Below are 12,023 nucleotides of genomic sequence, written 5' to 3'. Positions count from 1 at the left end.
CAAGAGTAAACTTTAACAGGTCTTTACTGGTTGAAGGTCAGGGCGGAACTGCCCAATAAATCATTACACAGCACTTATATACTGGTGTGGTCACTACCGGTATTACAGTACACAGCAGCCAAAATAAAGTAGTGCAACCCTTAAAATAGTTCTCTTAAAGGTGGAACGGTTACATACACTACAGGGAGGATATCTGGGGATTGGGCTTGGGGTGGGGTGAGAGAGTGACAGCAGAATGGGATTGGGGGTGTGGGAAAGAGAGGACTGGGGGTTGGGGAATGGGGTTCAAATGATGAGGGCTCAGTGGAAGAAAGGGTGACTGGGGAATGTGGTTCGAGATAGGAGCTCGGGGAGAGAGGTAAACTGAGTAATAGGTGTCGGGGAAGAGAGGGAGCTTGGGTGGTGAGAGAGGTGGACTGGGGGGGTCTTAGGGTTTGGAGCTCGTGCAGCGGGGAAAGCGTGAGACTGGGGAGTGGAGTGGTCTAAGGTCTAGTATTTCCTACAGAATTAGGAGCAGCAGCAGCAAAGTGGTGAGTGTGAGTGGCACCAAGAGAGGCGCAGCCAATAAAGGAGTGAGTGAAACCTGGGGACTTTACTTAGGGTAAATAGTGAAAGATTATGGAACATGGAACAAGGGGACAGAGACCAAGGATTCTCACTGGAAGAAGATAAGGGGTTAGGGAGAAGGAAAGTTTTTGTACCAAGGGCTATCAGAGCATGGAGTACTTCATCACAAGTGGCAGAGACTAGAACATTAGTTAAAAGAGAATGAGAAAAGTATTTGAAAAAAGTGGACTATAAAAGGATCTGGGGGGCAGAATGTGGTTTCAGGAGAGAGCGCCAGCACCGGGGTTAAATGGCCTCTCCTGTGCTGTCATTTCTATCATTCTATAAAGTCTTTCCTTTATTGAGTCCAAGCCCATGGAGTGATTTAGAAATGTTAGCGCTGAGCTGGGAGTAGGGCAACGTGACCTGTGAGAAGTGCCCAAATACCAAGCCCACTGCCATTTGTGCGATATCTCGGTTTGGTTGAGGTCAGTCTGTGCCAGCCAGTTTTAGTGTGTGAAGTCTAAGTACAGGTTGTCAACTTCGCACAGAACCTGAGTCGAAAGCAGAGTTCAAGGCAATAGGGAGCGAGATGGGGCTGGTTAAAACTGGCATTGGTGGAGAGCCTGACTGCATCTTGTGCAGTGGCTGGAGTTACAGAGTGGTCGTCGCTACACCTTCCCTCACCACTGTTCCACGCAGCCTCTGGCTCGAGAGTTGAAGTTCCTTAGATCCTTAGGTCTGCATGGCTCTGGTAGTAGAGGTCATTCTAGGAGATGCTCCATTGTTTGAGATGCCTCTCCGTAGTCACAATCGGGAGTATCAGTTTAGCTGAATCCCCCTTCTGCATACGGACTCTGCAGTGGCCAGCATCAGTCTTGAGGCGACTGAGACACAGCCAAGTAGGCCAAGTCTCACTGGCTCCTGTTGGAAGAGATCAAATATAGGTTGTGTGGCTTTATCTGCAGATCCTTTGACCAAGCATTTAGTCTACAGCTGTGGGGATTACATTCCAAGGGCTGGACAGCATGTAAGAAACTGCAATAACAACGGAAAACGCTGGAAACACTAAGCAGGCCAGGCAGCATCCGTGGAGAGAGAAACAGAGTTAACATTTCAAATCTGGGACCCTTCATCAGAACTGGAAAAAGCTGGAGATGTAACAGATATTGGGCCAGAAATTCGCGGCCAGAAGCGTGAGTACGGTCGGGGTACTCACGCATCTGGCCGTTGGAAATGCCGGCGTTCAGCAGGAACAGCGCATGCGGGGAACGCCGGCATTTCCAGACCCGAGGTCTATTCACAGCGCGTGCGACTGCACAGGCAGCGCTTGCGCAGTGAACTTTGTGGATTTCAATGATGGATTCAGTGAGGGTAAGTCCTTAGAAGTTACACTTGAAAAAAGCAAGTGTAAAGTTGTTCATTGGCAGCGGAGGAAGATATATTTTATCGTGGAGCTTCTGAAATGCAATATTTTTGTTTGGGAAAGGGAGGGAAGTTATTTTAAGAAATTTTAAGTAAGTTTTAAAGTTTAAATTTTTTTTTTTTTTAAAGGGTTTTCAGAACGGTAGGTAGAAGGAGCAATTGTGGCTGTGTGAATGGAATGTGAGAATGAGTTATGTATGTATGTCCACATATATTCCTTTACATATATGTATGTATGTTTTATATTCCTTTACTAATGTGTATGAATGTATGTTTTTAATTATGATTTTCCAATAAGTTACTTTCTCTGAAAGTCATAATTAAATAATACATTCATACACATAAGTAACGGAATATATACATGACACGCAAAGGAATATATACAGACATACATACTTTCAGAAGCTCCACGATAATAAATATCTTCCTCCGCAGCCTCTGGAGCAACTGTACCCATGCTTTTTTCATGTGTAAGTTGTAATGACTTGACCTCACTGAAAGCATTAATGAAAGCGGCGAATTATACTGCGCACGCGCTGCCTGTGCAGTCGCACGCGTTCTGCCTCTGAACCCCTTCGTTCAGAGGACAGGAAATGCCGGTTTTCCCCACATGCACTGTGCATGCTGAAAACCGGCATTTCATCCGGCCAGATGCGTAAGTACCCCGACCGTACTCGCGCATTTGGAAGGGAATTACTGGGCCAACATTTTACATGCCAATAAAATGAAAAATTTAACAATTGCACGACTTGCCCCCTCGCATCTGCGACTGAGGGTCCAAGGAGGTGCATTGCGCAAGAGGTCATCATCGTACGTATCCTCACACTGTTCCCTTTGGGGAACTGTATGAAGTGGTGGAAGGATTTAAGGCCGTGATTAACGCTCATTCCGTGACCGTAACCATCTTTGAACCAGCCATTAGGGTGGTTAGTCCTATGGCGGGAGGGTTTTACGGGCTCCCACAACCCATCTGAGGGGGGGGGGGCCACCAACACCCACGGACGCAAGTATCCCGCTGGATGTCCACCCAGAATTTAAAGTTGGAGCTCCGACTCCACTTGCCGGGACTGTCTGGAGTGGGGTTCAAAACCCTACTCCTTCTGGCCCAGCGGCGGGGATGCTTACTGCTACGCAAAAGGCCCACTCTGCACAAAAGGTGACACCCATACGTTTCCTGCGCCTTTTCCCTCCCCGTGACTGGAGCCCTATGCTGCCATTTCACGTTGCTAATCGGATTGGGCCTTTGTCATAGCGGTAGGATCCCTGCCGCTGGGCCAGATCAGGGTAGGGTTTCGAACCCCGCTCCAGACAGTCCCGGCAAGTGGAGTCGGAGCTCCGGCTCTAAATTCTGGGTTGACATCCAGTGGGATATTTGCGTCCGTGGGTGTGGGTGGCCCCCCCTCCTTGTATAGCTTGTGGGAGCCCGTAAAACCCTCCCGCCATAGGACTAACCGCCCTAATGGCTGGTTCAAAGATGGTTACGGTCACGGAATGAGCGTTAATCATGGCCATAAATCCTTCCACCACTTCATACAGTTCCCCAAAGGGAACAGTGTGAAGACACGTATGACGACGACATTGCTAAATAAATAAATGGAATTTAAAAAATTCTTTTAGGGCTTTTAAAAGTCTTTAAATTGCTTTAATTCTCTTTAAAACTACTTCAGATTACTCAAAATAATGTAAACATTTAAAAAAGTTTATAAAAGTTACCAAAATCTTCAAAAAACTTCGAAAAACCTATTTAAACTGCTGCTTTGCATGTAAAAATGCTTAGCAGCTTGACAGAAACATTGGGGGCGTGTCCAGTGAAACTGAGACCTCAAGGGGCGTGTCTCACTTGCACTGCACGCTCCTGGCTCTGCGCTGGCTGCACTCCTGGACGGCGTGACGTCATACGCTGCCCGGGATTCTTCTTTTTCAAACACCAAGTCCAGGCGTCCCTGGAGCTGATCGGCAGTAGCGCGGGGTAAGTGCATATACGGGGCTTGCACGCGCGGCAAGCCCCGTTCACCAATTTCTGGCCCAATAAGCAGGAGCAGAGACAGGGAGGGGAGGAAGGAATTGAAGGAACATACTGTGCTTAGGTAAGAGGCAGGAAAGGTAAAATGTTGCAAATGGGAATGGCAAAATCATATAGCATGAAAAATGGGGGCAGGGGTTATAGTTTGAAATTGTTAAACTCAATGTTGAGTCCAGAAGGCTGTAAAGTGCCTAATTCCATCGCCTTTGTTTCCATGCCCACTTCTTTGGCCAGGAGTCTTTCCCCTGCACGGCTGACCCTTTCTCCCACTTTCAGAATTCTCGTTCTACTTGGACCCCTCCCTCTAGCCTCTTACCCTCTCTAGATCTTTTCATAGCTAACTGCCGGTGGGACATCGGCCATCTCAATTTCTCTGCTCCCCTCTCTCACTCCAACCTACCTCCCTCTGAACTTGCAGCCCTCCATTCTCTCCGATCCAACCCTAACATTATTATTAAACCTGCTGATAAGGGTGGTGCTGTTGTTGTTTGGCGAATTGACCTCTACCGTGCAGAAGCTGAGCGCCAACTCTCTGACACCTCCTCCTACCTCCGCCTGGACCATGATCCCACTAGCAAACATCAAGCCATTGTTTCCAAGACTGGCACTGACCTCATCTTCTCTGGAGATCTTCCCTCCATGGCCGCCAACCTCATAGTCCCCCAACCCCACACAGCCCGCTTCTACCTCCTTCCCAAGATCCACAAACAGGACTGCCCTGGTAGACCCATCGTTTCAGCCTGTTCTTGCCCCATGGAACTTATCTCTTCCTATCGCAACTCTATTTTTTCTCCCCTTGTCCAGTCTCTTCCCACCTACATCCGCGACTCTTCCGATGCCGTCCACCAATTTAACAGTTTCCAGTTTCCTGGCCCCAACCGTCTCCTTTTCACTATGGACATCCAATCCCTCTAACCTCCATCCCCCACCAGGATGGCCTGAGGGTGTTCCGATTCTTCCTTGAACAGAGGCCCAACCAGTTCCCATCCACCACCACCCTCCTCCGCCTGGTTTAACTCATTCTCACATTGAACAACTTCTCCTCTGACTCCACTCATTTCCTCTAAATTAAAGGGGTTGCCATTGGAACCCGCATGGGCCCTAGCTATGCCTGCCTTTTCATGGGATATGTGGAACATTTTTTGTTCCAGTCCTACTCAGGTCCCCTTCCTCACCTCTTTTTCCAGTACATCGATGATTGTATCGGTGCCGTTTCCTGCTCTCGCCCTGAACTAGATAAGTTCATTCACTTTACTTCCAATTTCCACCCTTCTCTCACCTTCACATGGTCCATCTCTGACTCTTCTCTTCTCTTCCCTTCCTTGACTTCTCTGTCTCCATTTCTGGGGATTGGCTATCGACAAACATCCACTACAAGCCCACCGACTCCCACAGCTACCTGGACTACACTTCCTCCCACCCCACTTCCTGTAAGGACTCTATTCCATTCTCCCAGTTTCTCCATCTCCGCCGCGTCTGTTCTGACGATGCCATCTTCCATACCAGTGCTTCCGACATGTCTTCTTTTTTCCTCAACCAAGGATTCCCCTCTACCATGGTTGACACGGCCCTTGACCGTGTCCGTTCCATTTCCCGCACATCTGCTCTCACCCCTTCCCCTCCCTCCCAGAACTACAATAGGGTTCCCCTTGTCCTCACCTTTCACCCCACCAGCCTCCACATTCAACGGATCATCCTCCAACATTTCCGCCATGTCCAACGTGATCCCACCACCAAACGCATCTTCCCATCACCTCCCCTTTCAGTATTCCGAAGGGACCACCCCCTCCGCGACACCCTGGTCCACTCCTCAATCACCCCTAACAGCCCTTCCCCTTCACCCGGCACCTTCCCGTGCAAGCGCAGGAGTTGCAACATCTGCCCTTTTACCTCCTCCCTTCCAACTGTCCAGGGCCCCAAACACCCATTCCAGGTGAAACAGCGATTTACTTGTATTTCTTGCAATTTAATATACTGTATTCGCTGCTCACGATGCGATCTCCGCTACATTGGGGAGACCAAACGCAGATTGGGCGACCGCTTTGTGGAACACCTCCGTTCAGTCCATAAGGGTGACCCTGAGCATCCGGTCGCCTGTCACTTTAATTCTCTGCTTCACTCCCACTCTGATCTCTCTGTCCTCGGCCTATTACATTGGTCCAATGAAGCTCAATGTAAGCTCGAGGAACAGCACCTCATTATTCGATTAGGCACTTTACAAACTCCTGGACTCAACATTGAGTTCAACAATTTCAAAATATAACTCCTGCCCCCATTTTTCATGCTGCATGACTTTGCCATTCCCATTTGCAATATTTTATCTTTCCTGTCTCTTACCTAAGCACAGTATGTTCCTTCAATTCCTTCCTCCCCTCCCTGTCTCTGCACCTGCTTAATATCTGTTACATCTCCAGCTTTTTCCAGTTCTGATGAAGGGTCCCAGACCTGAAACATTGGCCCAGAAATTAGGGTCGGGGGTTTGCCGCGCATGTAAGCCCCCGATGTGCACTTACCTAGCGCGCCGGCCGTTGTGCTCTCGGCGAGCGTGGAATTACGTTTTCTTCAGGAGCAGTCCCAGGCTTCGTCTGACGTCACGCCGCCCAGGAGTGCAGCCTACGCGAAGCGTCCAGCGTGGAGTGTAAGGGAGTCACGCCCTGTGAGGTCGCATTAGCATATGACACGCCCCCAATCTTTCTCACAAGCAACAAAGCCTTGTTAGTATCAGAAGCAGCATGGTGAGTAGGTTCTTTGTATTTTTATGAATCTTTTGGTAAATTTTATAAAGTTTTAAATACTTTTAAAGGAATTGGAAGAATGTTAAATAGTTTTAAAGAGATTTGAAGCAATTTAAAGAGTTTTAAAAGCCCTGAAAGCATTTTTTTCATTCATTTTATTTAATTAGCAAAGTGAAATGGCTGGAATGAGCACAATTCCCGTCATTAAAAGAACTCAGAATTTCACTGACGATGACCTCAGCAATCTCCTCACAGGGCTCCAGTCACGGGGAGGGAAAAGGCGCAGGAAACATTATGGTGTCACCTTTTGCGCAATGCACCTCCTTGGACCCTCAGTCACAGATGCGAGGGGGCAAATCGTTCAATTGTTTAAATTTTCATTTTATTGACATGTTAAATGTTGTCTTTGCTTTTTTCATTGAAATGTATATTTCTGACTGAAAGGATATGTAAACTTTTTGTTTAAACAGTACAGCCTGTAGTCACTTTGAAAAAAATTTCAACTTTTATTGGAGCAAAAGTATTTTTACAACAACTGTTTGAAAATTAGAAAATAGCTAGTTTCTCTTATGTTCATTAATAAATAGACATTCTTATTTTGAACACAGCTAGCTTTTGCTAGTTACTTTATTGAGCACATGTGGACTAGGTGTAGAGGCCTCCATCTTGACTGCTGCCTTGTGGGTAGCCTAGTGCCTCATGGGTAATGTAGTCTTAATATACATACAGCTGGGTAGTGTAGTCTTATATACAGCTCTACACACCTCTACGGCTCCACTTAGTGTCCACTATAGAATGACATGTTATTGATCATTACATCCCCCTTTCTTTGAGGTTTAACAAAATCAATATCAATCAACATTCAAGAAAACAATAATGATAATATCAGTAACACTTTTGTTAGTGCTCTATAAACATAAACATTTTCAAAACAGTCAACACATTTTCAAAGCTTTACATTGTACTCAAAGATTAAGTCTATCAGGCTTTTTTACTTCACGTGTGGATCTTCTCAACACGGGTAAGTCTGATGTGTCTTCATGAGATTGTTCTGGCGGTGAATGACAAGATGCAGTTGCGGCATTGTCATCAATCTGGTCTTGAATAGTCTCTTGTGTTTTTAGGAGGGAACGGCGGTTCCTCCTGAGAATCTGTCCTTCCTCAGTTCTAACAGTGTATGACCTTGGTCCTACTTCCTCAAGAACTGTAGCTTTCCTGTTCCATGCATCTGGATCCTCAATCCTGACAACATCATCCCTTGTCAATGGTGTTAGAGTTTTGGATGACTTGTCATCGTATGATTTCTGTTTCAGCTTTAACAGTTGAAGTCTCTGTGTCAGTTCCTCACTTTGCTGTTCTTTTGCACAGCAGGGTAGCGTGGTGCGCAACTTGCGACCCATTAGTAGTTCAGCAGGTGAAGAACCACAGTCTAAAGGTGAGGCTCGGTAGCTCAGCAGGGCGAGATAAGGATCAGACTTGCTTTCTGTCGCTTTCTTCAGTAGCTGCTTGAGAACTTGAACACCTTTCTCTGCCTTACCATTTGACTGAGCATACAAAGGACTGGATGTGATGTGCTGAAAGTCATAATGTGCTGCAAACTGTTGCCACTCCTTACAGTTGAAGCACGGACCATTGTCGCTAACGGCAATCCTGGGAATTCCATGTCTGGCGATGATGGATTTCACATGCATTATGACACTGCTTGCTGTGGTGCTTGAGAGCAGCGCCATCTCAGGATAGTTAGAATAGTAGTCAATCACTATTAGATAGTCTTTATCATTTAAATGAAAAAGGTCCATACCAACCTTTTGCCATGGTGCTGTTGGTATGTCAGCTACTATCATTGGTTCCTTTGCTTGTTTGTTTTGGTGTTTCTGACATGTCTCACATTTGCCTATCATGTTCTCAATGTCCTTATTTATGCCAGGCCAATAAACAGTGTCTCTTGCCCTCCTTTTGCATTTTTCAATTCTGAGGTGTCCCTCATGAATCCTTTTGAGCATGTCTTGATGTAGAGCCTGTGGAATGACTATTCTGTTCTGTTTTAGTAATAGTCCACTTGCGACACTCAATTCTGACCTTATGCGAAAATATTTTGGACAGGAACCTTTTGGCCAACCATGATGAATGTTCTCTATTGCTGTTTGTAATATTGTATCTTTTACTGTTTCTTCTTCTATTTGCTTTGATTTTGTGTCTGACACGGGCAGCGCAGCAGTGACCATACTCACATGAACATCCACGTCTTCTTCAGTAGAGCTCACATGACTCATTGTGGGTGCTCGGGGTAGTGCATCTGCTAACACTGTGTATTTGCCTGGTGTGTAGATCAGTTCAAAGTCATATCTTTGCAACTTCATCATGAGTCATTGAATCCTTGGAGACATCTCATTCAGGTTTTATTATTATGATGGCAACCAGAGGGCTGTGGTCTGTCTCAACTGTGAAGGTGGGAAGTCCATATATGTAGCCATGAAACTTTTCTAGTCCAACTACCAAGCCTAGACATTCCTTTTCAATCTGGGCGTATCGACACTCAGTATCAGTCATAGACCTGGAGGCATAGGCAACAGGCTTCCAATCTTCACCCTCTGCTTGTAGCAAGACCGCACCTAGGCCATCTTTTGATGCATCTGTTGACACTTTGATTCTTTTTGTTGGGTCAAAGAAGGTGAGTACAGGTGTGGTTATCAGCACTGTTTTGAGGTTTATCCACTCTTGTTCATGTCTTTCTGTCCATGCGAACTCATTTGTTTTATGTAGCAGGTCTCGCAGACAGGCTGTCTTTGTGAGGGTGCCAGTCAGTTCCTTTTTGTAACCTCTAGATGGCACCTTCACTGTTCCTTTGTTAATTGTTCCTAGTCTCTGGTGTTAATTGTTCCTAACCCTGTGTTAGTTTTTAATCAGCCTGTTAGCTGTTTATGGGTGGCACCTGGTTTTCTTGGTATATAAGTTCTGTTGTTGTTTCACTCAGTCTCAGTCCTCACTAGGGTGAACTAGGGAGTTAGTCTTGACAATGTTCCTTGTCTTGACTAGGTTCTCTGTGTGACTAGCCTTTCCTCTATGGCAGCTTGCCTTCACAAGCTGGCTGCCATAGTTCTCTTGAGCTATGTATTTAAGTCTGTGTTCTAGTTCTCTCGAGTTATGTATCTAAGTCTGTGCCATAGTTCTCTCGAGTTATGTATCTAAGTCTGTGTTCTAGTTCTCTTGAGCTATGTATCTAAGTCTGTGTTTTTGTCTCTGGATTTAAGATGTATTTAAGTCTTGTTCTGTTGAGCTGCTTGTCTTGGTAGGGTGCTGTTTGGACTAACGTGTTGCCATGTGGGAGCCGTTGGGATCTTGTCTTGAGCCTTGCATTGGTAAGCCGATTACCCTTGGGGTAGCTTGTCTGGAGTTGTGTCTCGGCAAGCCGGTTGCTCCTTGTGGTAGCTTGTCGCAAGCTCAGTGTAGACAAGTGGGCTTCCTCATGGAAGCTGTCCTGAGTTCCTATCTTGACTAGCCGTCTTGTAACTTGTCTCTAGTTCTCTTGTCTCTAGTTTTTATGTATATTGCTGTGTCCCTTGTGTTAATCTGGTTATGTGTAAATCTAGTAAAGTTCAAACAAAGTATTGTATATTTGTCTCTTGTCTGGTTTCTGCACTTGGGTCCAGATCCTACCTTGCCCGGAGAGCACGGCCTCGTATTTATACCGCCCCGTGGCTCCCCAACCCTGACAGTCTTGGCTGACAAGTTAGGAATGAACTTTCCAATGAAGTTTATCATCCCCATGATGCATCGCACTCCTTTTTTGTCAGTGGGTTGGGGCATTTTGAGTATGGCGTTTACTTTTTCCATATCTGGCTCTATTCCTTTACCAGATAGATTATCTCCTAGGAAAGTGACTTCCTGGACGCCAAACTGACACTTGGCTTTGTTGAGCTTCAGTCCATTCCGGCGTATGCTCTGTAGCACTTCAGTCAGTCTCTCATTGTGTTCTTTCAGTGTGGAGCCCCAGATGATGATTTCATCAACATTAACCCGAACTCCTTCCAGACCTTCAATTATGTGTTCCATCGCTCTATGAAAGATTTCAGATGCAGATATTATCCCGAAAGGCATTCTGAGGAAACAATACCTGCCAAATGGTGTGTTGAAGGTACAGTATTTGGTGCTCTCTTCATCCAGTTTTAGTTGCCAAAATCCTTGTGAGGCATTGAGCTTTGTAAAGTATCTGGCACCTGACATTTCACTGGTGATTTCTTCTCGCTTGGGAATCTGGTAGTGTTCACGTTTTATGTTTGCATTTAAGTCCTTTGGATCCATGCATATTCTTAGATCATTGTTCTTTTTCTATACACATACCATGGAGTTAACCCAGTCTGTTGGCTCTTCGACTTTCCTGATGACTCCTAGTGTGGTCATTCTGTCCAGTTCATTCTTGAGCCGGTCACGCAGGGGTGCTGGAACTCTTCGTGGAGCATGTACCACTGGCTGTGCATCCTCCTTTAGCTGGATCTTGTAAGTGAATGGTAGAACTCCAAATCCTTTGAACACATCCCGGAAATTATTCACTACAGAATCCACTGAGTCATCTGGTCTGCTTATGGCACAGTTTATACGGGAGACTCTCTTGACCAGTTCTAAGTCCTCACAAGCTTTGTCACCCAGTAGTGAATCAAGTCTTTCAGCCACAACAGAAAACATGAGATGATGCACTTTGTCTTTGACTGCCACTTTGAGTCTGCATACACCTAAGCTATCTATTTTCTGTCCATTATAGTCCTTCAGTAGTACTGACTTTTTCTGTATTTTGGGCTTTTCTTTCATATTGTTAATGTCACTCATACTGATTAAGTTTGCTTTTGCCCCAGTGTCTAGTTTCAAGGTAACTAATGCTCCATTTACCTGCAGTGGGATCATCCATTTGTCCTCTTTTACTGCATTAACTTTATGTTCAGCATTGTCCATTTCTGAGGGCTGCACATTTTCTGTATCCTTTTTGATATTGTCACATGACACCATTCCTACAAAAAATGTCTCACTTAAATCAGTGTCCTCAATTACATTAACTCGTTGCCCTTTCTTAGTTTTTACTTTTGAAAAGCATTGTTTGGCAAAGTGATTCTTTCCATTACACTTTGTGCACATTTTTTCAAACGCTGGGCATTGTCTTAACTGGTGTTTGTAACCACAGCGTTTACTATTAAAAATGTCATCCTCCGATTGCTTTTCATTTCTGTTCTGCCCACGTTTCTTCCCCTTGTAGGACACAGCACTGACAGCAGCATTATCACTCATTACAATCGCATCATTAT

The sequence above is a fragment of the Somniosus microcephalus genome, chromosome 15 (assembly GCF_052327205.1).
Source record: "Somniosus microcephalus isolate GS21.2 chromosome 15, FLI_Smic_1.0, whole genome shotgun sequence".
Lineage (NCBI taxonomy): Eukaryota > Metazoa > Chordata > Chondrichthyes > Squaliformes > Somniosidae > Somniosus > Somniosus microcephalus.
Note: the sequence above shows the minus strand (reverse complement) of the source record.